Source organism: Bidens hawaiensis, unplaced genomic scaffold, assembly GCF_021521415.1.
Source record: "Bidens hawaiensis isolate Kalapana, Puna unplaced genomic scaffold, B.hawaiensis_p1.1 tig00012613_1, whole genome shotgun sequence".
NCBI classification, from domain to species: domain Eukaryota; kingdom Viridiplantae; phylum Streptophyta; class Magnoliopsida; order Asterales; family Asteraceae; genus Bidens; species Bidens hawaiensis.
In genome coordinates this window covers 255,710-262,833 of record NW_027492037.1, presented here as the reverse complement: position 1 = coordinate 262,833, position 7,124 = coordinate 255,710, and the positions used below count along the sequence as shown (strand labels likewise).

The following is a 7,124-nucleotide window of genomic DNA, read 5'->3' as shown; positions in this document are numbered from 1 at the left end:
TACCCATGGCACAAAGCTATTCCTTATTCTGATTCAGAAGATGAAATAGATTTTCAATGGTCTAAGAGGCTGCTAAGCTATTAGTCGAACAATGTGAAGCTCACACCACAACATGACGACATGCGCTTGAATGAGATCGTAAAGGTGCACCCGGCTCTTCAATTTCAGCAATGAATGCCGACTACGAATATGGATATTATCTAGTCGACTGTATTCATCTGGAGCGGGCCACTTTGGTGCCCAGTTTTACACGCCCGACTAAGAAAAAACACGAGCCAGATAGAAAGGACATTGAAAGGGTATTTGGAGTATTAAAGAAACATTGGGGTATCATTAAACAGCCGGCTCGTATTCAACAAAAGGATAAGTTAAGAAACATAATGTATGCTTGCATTATCTTACACAATATGATATTTGAGGACTTAGGCAAAGCTATTTGTCAAGACGAGTACAACGATGTATCAGAGCCAGTCTCAACATTAAACGTTGATAGGAAACTTGCTAATTTATTAAAATCACAAAGAAGGGTAACGCATCAAAGTATTTGATCGGATTTGGTTGAAAATCTTTGAAGGAACAAACAAAATTATGACAACGAATAAATATTTGTAGTTTTTTGATTAAATATTTGTAGTTTTTTGATTTAGTTTGTGTTTAATGTTTTTAAATTTGTTAATACTATTTTACCTTTTATTTTATTGATTTTTTAAAAGGGGCTTTGTTGCTCTCAATACTCACATAACAGTGACATGATACTATAAAGGGACAAGGTTGCCCCACCTAGGCTAGCCTGACCTAACAGTAATATTGGCCTATATACAGTAATACAAAATTCACTCCCCAAATGGTAAAACAAAATTCAAATTTATCTAATAATAATAATAAAATTAAAAGGTAAAGGAAAATAAAACAAGAGGCCTATATAATTCTGCTTCAAGTCAAAGGGTTAGGCCCACGTTACACTTAAACTTAAAAATGGCAATCTGTCCACCTTCCTCTGTCACCCATTGCCACCAACTATACCATACCATACCGCCTTCTTTATAATCTCCTTCATACTACACTTATTATTATTATCATTATTATTAATTCACACTTAAACTAATAATAATAATAACACACGGTTATTATACTCTCTACACCTAAACTACATATATTCAGTTACATAACCAGTTACACAGAGAGATCGGCGAAATGACGTCATCGAAAAAGTTCATCGTGGAAGTTGAGCCGGCGATTGAGGCGAAAGACGGCCGGCCGTCCATGGGACCGGTGTACCGCAGTGTGTTCGCTAAGGACGGTTTTCCGCCTCCGATCGACGGTTTGGATTCATGCTGGGACGTTTTCCGGTGAGCCGTATCTTTTTAGATTTCAAACTCATTGTGTTGTCGTTTGGATTTCGATTCGGAGTTTCGTTGACCTACTTTTGACCGGATTTGGATTGTGATTAGGTTTTAGAGCATTTGTGTGGATGATTTTGTGTAATTAGGGTTGACTGGTGGTTAGGGTTGAAGTGTTCAACTGGAATTGAAGTTTATATGTTGTGTGTTAGTTTTGACCTAAGTCTGACCAGATTTTGCTTTGATTTGGAGTGTGATTAGGTTTTTAGGACTTTTGTGTAGGTGATTTGGTGTAATTAGTGTTGACTGGTGGTTAGGGTTGAAGTATTCGATTGCTGTTAGTTGATGTTTGGTAGTTATGATTTGTTATTTTGTGTTGTTGCTATTATGTGTTTGTTTGATTTTGATTCCTGTTAGTTGATGCTTGGTAGTTATGATTAGTGATGTGTGTGAGTGTGGCAGTTATATGTTTAACCAATTGGATTTTGTGTTTGGATGATATAAAGGTAGGTCATTAAAGTTAAAAGTTAAAAGTTGAGTTAGAGTGTCATTAATCTCTAGGTTTAACTTTGTTTGATAGATAAGTATAAGGAAAAAAAATTCTGTTATTTTGAAAACAGTTGAATGATAAAGATGACAAGATGTAAGATTCTCTAAGGTGATGAATGATGAATGATGATGATATCATCATCTTGTTTTTGGACAATTCTATGCAAACTGATATTGATCTGGATAATTTCTATTTTTAGTATGGGATTTTTTTTTGTTTTTTATATCTTTTAAAATGTTTGTTTGGTTATGATACAGCTTGTCGGTGGAGAAATATCCCGATAACCGGATGCTTGGTACCCGTCAGCTTGTTAATGGAAAGGTATACAAGTGCCTGCTATGGTTTACACTTAACTAATTAAGCTTTCTCTCTCTCTTTGACTATGTTGACTATTTATATGTGCTTTGTTGACTATACAGCATGGACCGTATGTATGGTTGACTTACAAGGAAGTATATGACAAGGTGATACAAGTTGGAAATGCTATCCGTGCATGTGGCGTCAAGCCAGTGAGTTACCTTCTGATGATAATAATTTCGCTTTGTCCATCTTTTTTTTATACTTTAAACATTCTTCAAGACTATTTGCTTTACCTTATTGTCAGCGTTTTTTATAACATTACAATTTAATTTAATTTTGATGATGTAGGGAGGACGGTGTGGAATCTATGGTGCCAATTGTGCCGAATGGGTTATGAGCATGGAGGTACTTTACTGTTTCTTTTTGGTTGTTTCTTGTTACTGATTTTTAAGCTGTTTATAAGATGGCACGCTATGTTTTACTTCTATATTCGTCTTCATCATTGTTCATGTTCATCAAAAGCCAAAATAACCGTAAACAAGAACATCTTATTGTTTATCGTATCTTCACTGCAAACTCTTGGTGCATCCAAAATGGTAAAACCTTAAATATGTCATCATTAGTGAAACAAGTTGAAATTATTTTCTTAACACTGATAACCAATTATGGAAAAAAGCTAGCTCACATCAAAATCTTGATCATCAATAATCAGCAAAATAAAGTTTAATGAAAAATTAAAGAACCTGAAAACTCTGCCTCAAGGATTTCAAGATCTTGATAGTGTTCTAATACAATGATATTAATGCAGGCATGTAATGCTCATGGGCTCTACTGTGTACCTTTATACGATACCCTAGGTAAGTACTCAATGTTATTCCTTGATTGGGTTTTTAAAGACGCTTAACACTTTATTCTTTTGTGTTACCTAACATTTAAATTTGAACTTCATCACATTCTTTGTACATATAGGTGCCGGTGCCGTAGAATTCATTATTTGCCATGCTGAGGTTACAATTGCTTTTATAGAAGAGAAAAAGATCCCTGAGGTAAATTAGTCAATGTTCATTTTAAATCGTATAATTAGGTTAAAAAAAGATGATGCATCGTAAACCTGTTTCAGGCTTTATATGGTTCTATATAATTAAATTATAACTGTTGGTGGTGTCATTACATGGAAAAAAATATTCCTTAGAAAGATTGCGGTTGATTTAATTATTTTCTGTTTGTCGTGCAGTTGTTGAAAACATTTCCCGCAGCTGGAGAGTATCTAAAAAGTAAGTTGCTCATAATGTTTAATCTCATTTATTTCCATTTTAAAGATACTAAACACATTTGTTTTTTAGCAATTGTGAGCTTTGGGAAAGTTACTCCTGAACAAAAAGAACATTTTCAAAATTTTGGTGTGGCAACACATTCATGGGATGAGTTTTTGTCACTGGTATTCTCTTACTATGATAATTTTCTACTGTTTTTATTAATGACTGTCAATTTACAGTTTGGTGTCTTATTTCAACTTGCAGGGTGATGAAAACTGAGCTACCATTGAAGAAAAAGAGTGACATTTGTACAATAATGTACACTAGTGGAACAACTGGTGACCCGAAAGGTGTTTTGATTTCCAATAACAGCATCGTAACACTTATAGCCGGTGTACGCCGTCTTCTAGGAAGTGCGAATGAATCAGTAGGTCCCCTCCTTTTGTTTATAAGAAAGAAGGAAGAAAGTTTACTAATATGAAATCATATTTTGCAGTTGGATACAAACGATGTCTATCTCTCGTTTCTACACTGGCTCATATATTTGATCGGATGATCGAAGAATGTTTTATTAATCATGGAGCCTCTATAGGATTTTGGCGTGGGGTAAGATGATTATTATAATATTTTGGAATAACGTATATTTTTGTTGTGTTATAATTTGGATTATTATACACACAGGATGTTAAATTGCTTATTGAAGACATTGGGGAGCTGAAGCCTACTATTTTCTGTGCTGTTCCTCGAGTCCTGGATAGAATTTTTTCAGGTATTTATTTATTTATAAAGTCTTCATTGAATTATTTTTATTGTAAATAGCTGTTTCTGTTTTTGTTAGGTTTACAACAGAAAATTGCTGCCGGTGGTTTTCTCAAACGTAACTTATTTAATCTAGCGTATTCATAGTGAGTATTTATATTATTTGCAGTTGCAAGTTCTTTAATTATTGTTGATATGGATTTGCTTGTTAAACTTGTGCAGCAAGTTAAAGAACATGAAGAGTGGGTTTAAACATTCAGAGGCATCTCCACTAAGTGACAAGATTGTTTTTAGTAAGGTTAGTGCGTCAACTTAAAGTAGCTTCCATTTATTTTCTTGGCTTAAGATTGTTTTTAGTAAGGCGAGCGCATCAACATAATAGGTTTTTTAATATTTATATTTATGTAATTTGAGCAGGTTAAACAGGGGCTCGGAGGTAACGTACAAGATTGTTTTTAGTAAGGTTAGTGCGTCAACTTAAAGTAGCTTCCATTTATTTTCTTGGCTTAAGATTGTTTTTAGTAAGGCGAGCGCATCAACATAATAGGTTTTTTAATATTTATATTTATGTAATTTGAGCAGGTTAAACAGGGGCTCGGAGGTAACGTACGCATTATTCTTTCTGGAGCTGCTCCATTAGCTCCGCACGTAGAAGCTTACCTTAAAGTGGTTGCATGTTCTCACGTCCTCCAAGGATACGGTATCACCCTTAGATTTTTTTTTAATTGTTTTTATAGTTAATTAGTATAGTACTTTTTATGCTATTACTATGTACTTGTGTAGGATTGACTGAAACATGTGCTGGAACGTTTGTCTCGTTGCCAAACGAGATAGATATGTTGGGCACAGTGGGCCCACCAGTACCAAATCTTGATGCTCGTTTGGAGTCAGTTCCCGAGATGAATTATGATGCCCTTTCAAGCAAACCACAGGGAGAAATATGTATTAGAGGCGATGTTCTGTTTTCGGGGTACTACAAGCGTGAGGATCTTACAAAAGAAGTTTTAGTTGATGGCTGGTTTCATACAGGTTCGCCTTTGAAGATTTTTTAATTATTGAATATTATGTTTTTAGTGCATAAATAAAGTTTTTTTTATTTATGTATTACGTTGCAGGTGATATTGGTGAGTGGCAACCAGATGGAAGCATGAAAATCATTGACAGGAAGAAAAACATTTTTAAGCTTTCTCAAGGAGAATATGTGGCCGTTGAAAATCTTGAGAATGTTTACGGACTTGTTTCCGACATTGATGCGGTACGTTGACTAGTGGTTTAAATGGGCTTTTCGTTTCAGATTGGGTCAAATGGTTAAAAGTGGGATTTGTGTCAACGTGGGTGATTGGGTCAAGCAGACCTTTTGTTTTGGAATGGATCAAATGTTTGAATCGGTTATGGGCCAACTTGGGTTTTGGATTGCGTCAAATGAGCTTTTAATGTTTTGGAATGGGTTATGGGTCAGGTTTGGTTTTGAATTGGGTTAATGGTCAATATGGGTTATGGGCCAAGTTGTGTTTTGAAATGGGTGAGATGGTCAATATGGAAAAGGCTGGGTTTTGGAACAAGTCAAATTGTCAATATGGATCACGTCTGGTTTTTGAACGGGTCAAATGGTCTTGTTGAGTTGGTTTTTATAACTGACAGAACATTTACATATTTCTGGTATGGATATATGGGAACAGCTTTGAGTCTTGTCTTGTTGCTGTTGTGAACCCCAATAAGCAAGCGGTCGAACGTTATGCTGCAACACATAATATCTCTGGGGATTTTGAGTCCCTGTGTGAAAATCCCAAGATTAAAGAATACATACTGGGAGAGCTCGCCAAAATTGGAAAAGAGAAAAAGGTCTTTATTATTATTATTATTATTATTTATTTGTAATGCTTGAATGTACTTGTATATCCTTTTCAAAGTATCTTTAACTAAATGTAACCGTGTTGCAGTTAAAAAGGTTTTGAATTCGTTAAAGCAGTCCACCTTGACCCTGTACCTTTTGACATGGAGCGCGACCTTTTGACTCCAACATTCAAGAAGAAGAGGCCTCAAATGCTCAAATATTACCAGGTATATCTTTGTTTTCATTTTTACTTTCTATAACATTTTACATTTGTTTTTTTTTAATTTTATTTTGTTTTTTTATATATTCTTTTTGCAGGGTGTAATTGATAACATGTACAAGGCTATTAACAATAAGTGAACTACTGCATAAAGATGGTGTCTGCTGTGCTTGATTGTTGTTTTTATATCACTTTTAGCAACTCTGGATTTGTTTTGAATCATGAGTTTTATTGTTATACTAATGTACAGCTGTGTTATGTTTCAAGATAATTTATGATGCATCACAATGTCGTCTGATAATATTATGTTTATTTGATCCTAAACGAAAAATTTTGTAATAGTAGATATCCTATGAACTTTTATTTTTGAAATTTATTTGAGAAAAACAAGTTTCTGTGGGCTAGGCAAGAGTAAAGCAAAAGAAAAAGGATTAAAGCAAAAGATTGTGTTTTCATATACTTTCAAATATTTAAATCATTTCTTTTTATCATTCCCATTTAAAAACTCAACTTCTTGGCGCCTAGAGGTGCACAAATCGGGTTCACCTTGAAAACCCGAACCGGTTCGGAACCGGTTTTTTTCACACCGGGTAGAAAATGAAACCGGTTCCAGTCAGGAACCGGTTCGGTTCCCGACCCGAACCGATGCCCAGAAATGCAAACTTTTAGGAACTGGGTAGGTTGGAACCGGAACCGGTTTTTACGTAAAAACCGGTTCCACCGGTTTTTTTTGAAATTTAAACATTATAGCCGTTAGGAACCGGTTCCAACGGCTATATAGCCGTTTTTGACCGTTGGAACCGGTTTTTTAACTATAAATAGGTTATCTTCTTTCTATAAATAGCAAGGTTTGTTTGTGTACTTG

The 7,124-nt window shown here is 34.9% G+C and overlaps 1 pseudogene across 1 annotated transcript; it reads left to right on the top strand.

Annotated features, from left to right (window-relative positions):
- Positions 1-1,194: 1,194 nt before the first annotated feature.
- LOC143541586 (long chain acyl-CoA synthetase 4-like) lies at positions 1,195-6,547 on the top strand (annotated as a pseudogene). Its single transcript, XR_013136777.1, has 19 exons — positions 1,195-1,349; positions 2,148-2,211; positions 2,310-2,399; positions 2,539-2,595; positions 2,999-3,047; positions 3,160-3,236; positions 3,425-3,464; positions 3,534-3,628; positions 3,711-3,873; positions 3,943-4,052; positions 4,128-4,215; positions 4,285-4,351; positions 4,428-4,503; positions 4,788-4,905; positions 4,989-5,234; positions 5,321-5,463; positions 5,868-6,049; positions 6,149-6,266; positions 6,358-6,547. The product of XR_013136777.1 is annotated as a long chain acyl-CoA synthetase 4-like (transcript).
- The last annotated feature ends 577 nt before the right edge of the window (positions 6,548-7,124 follow it).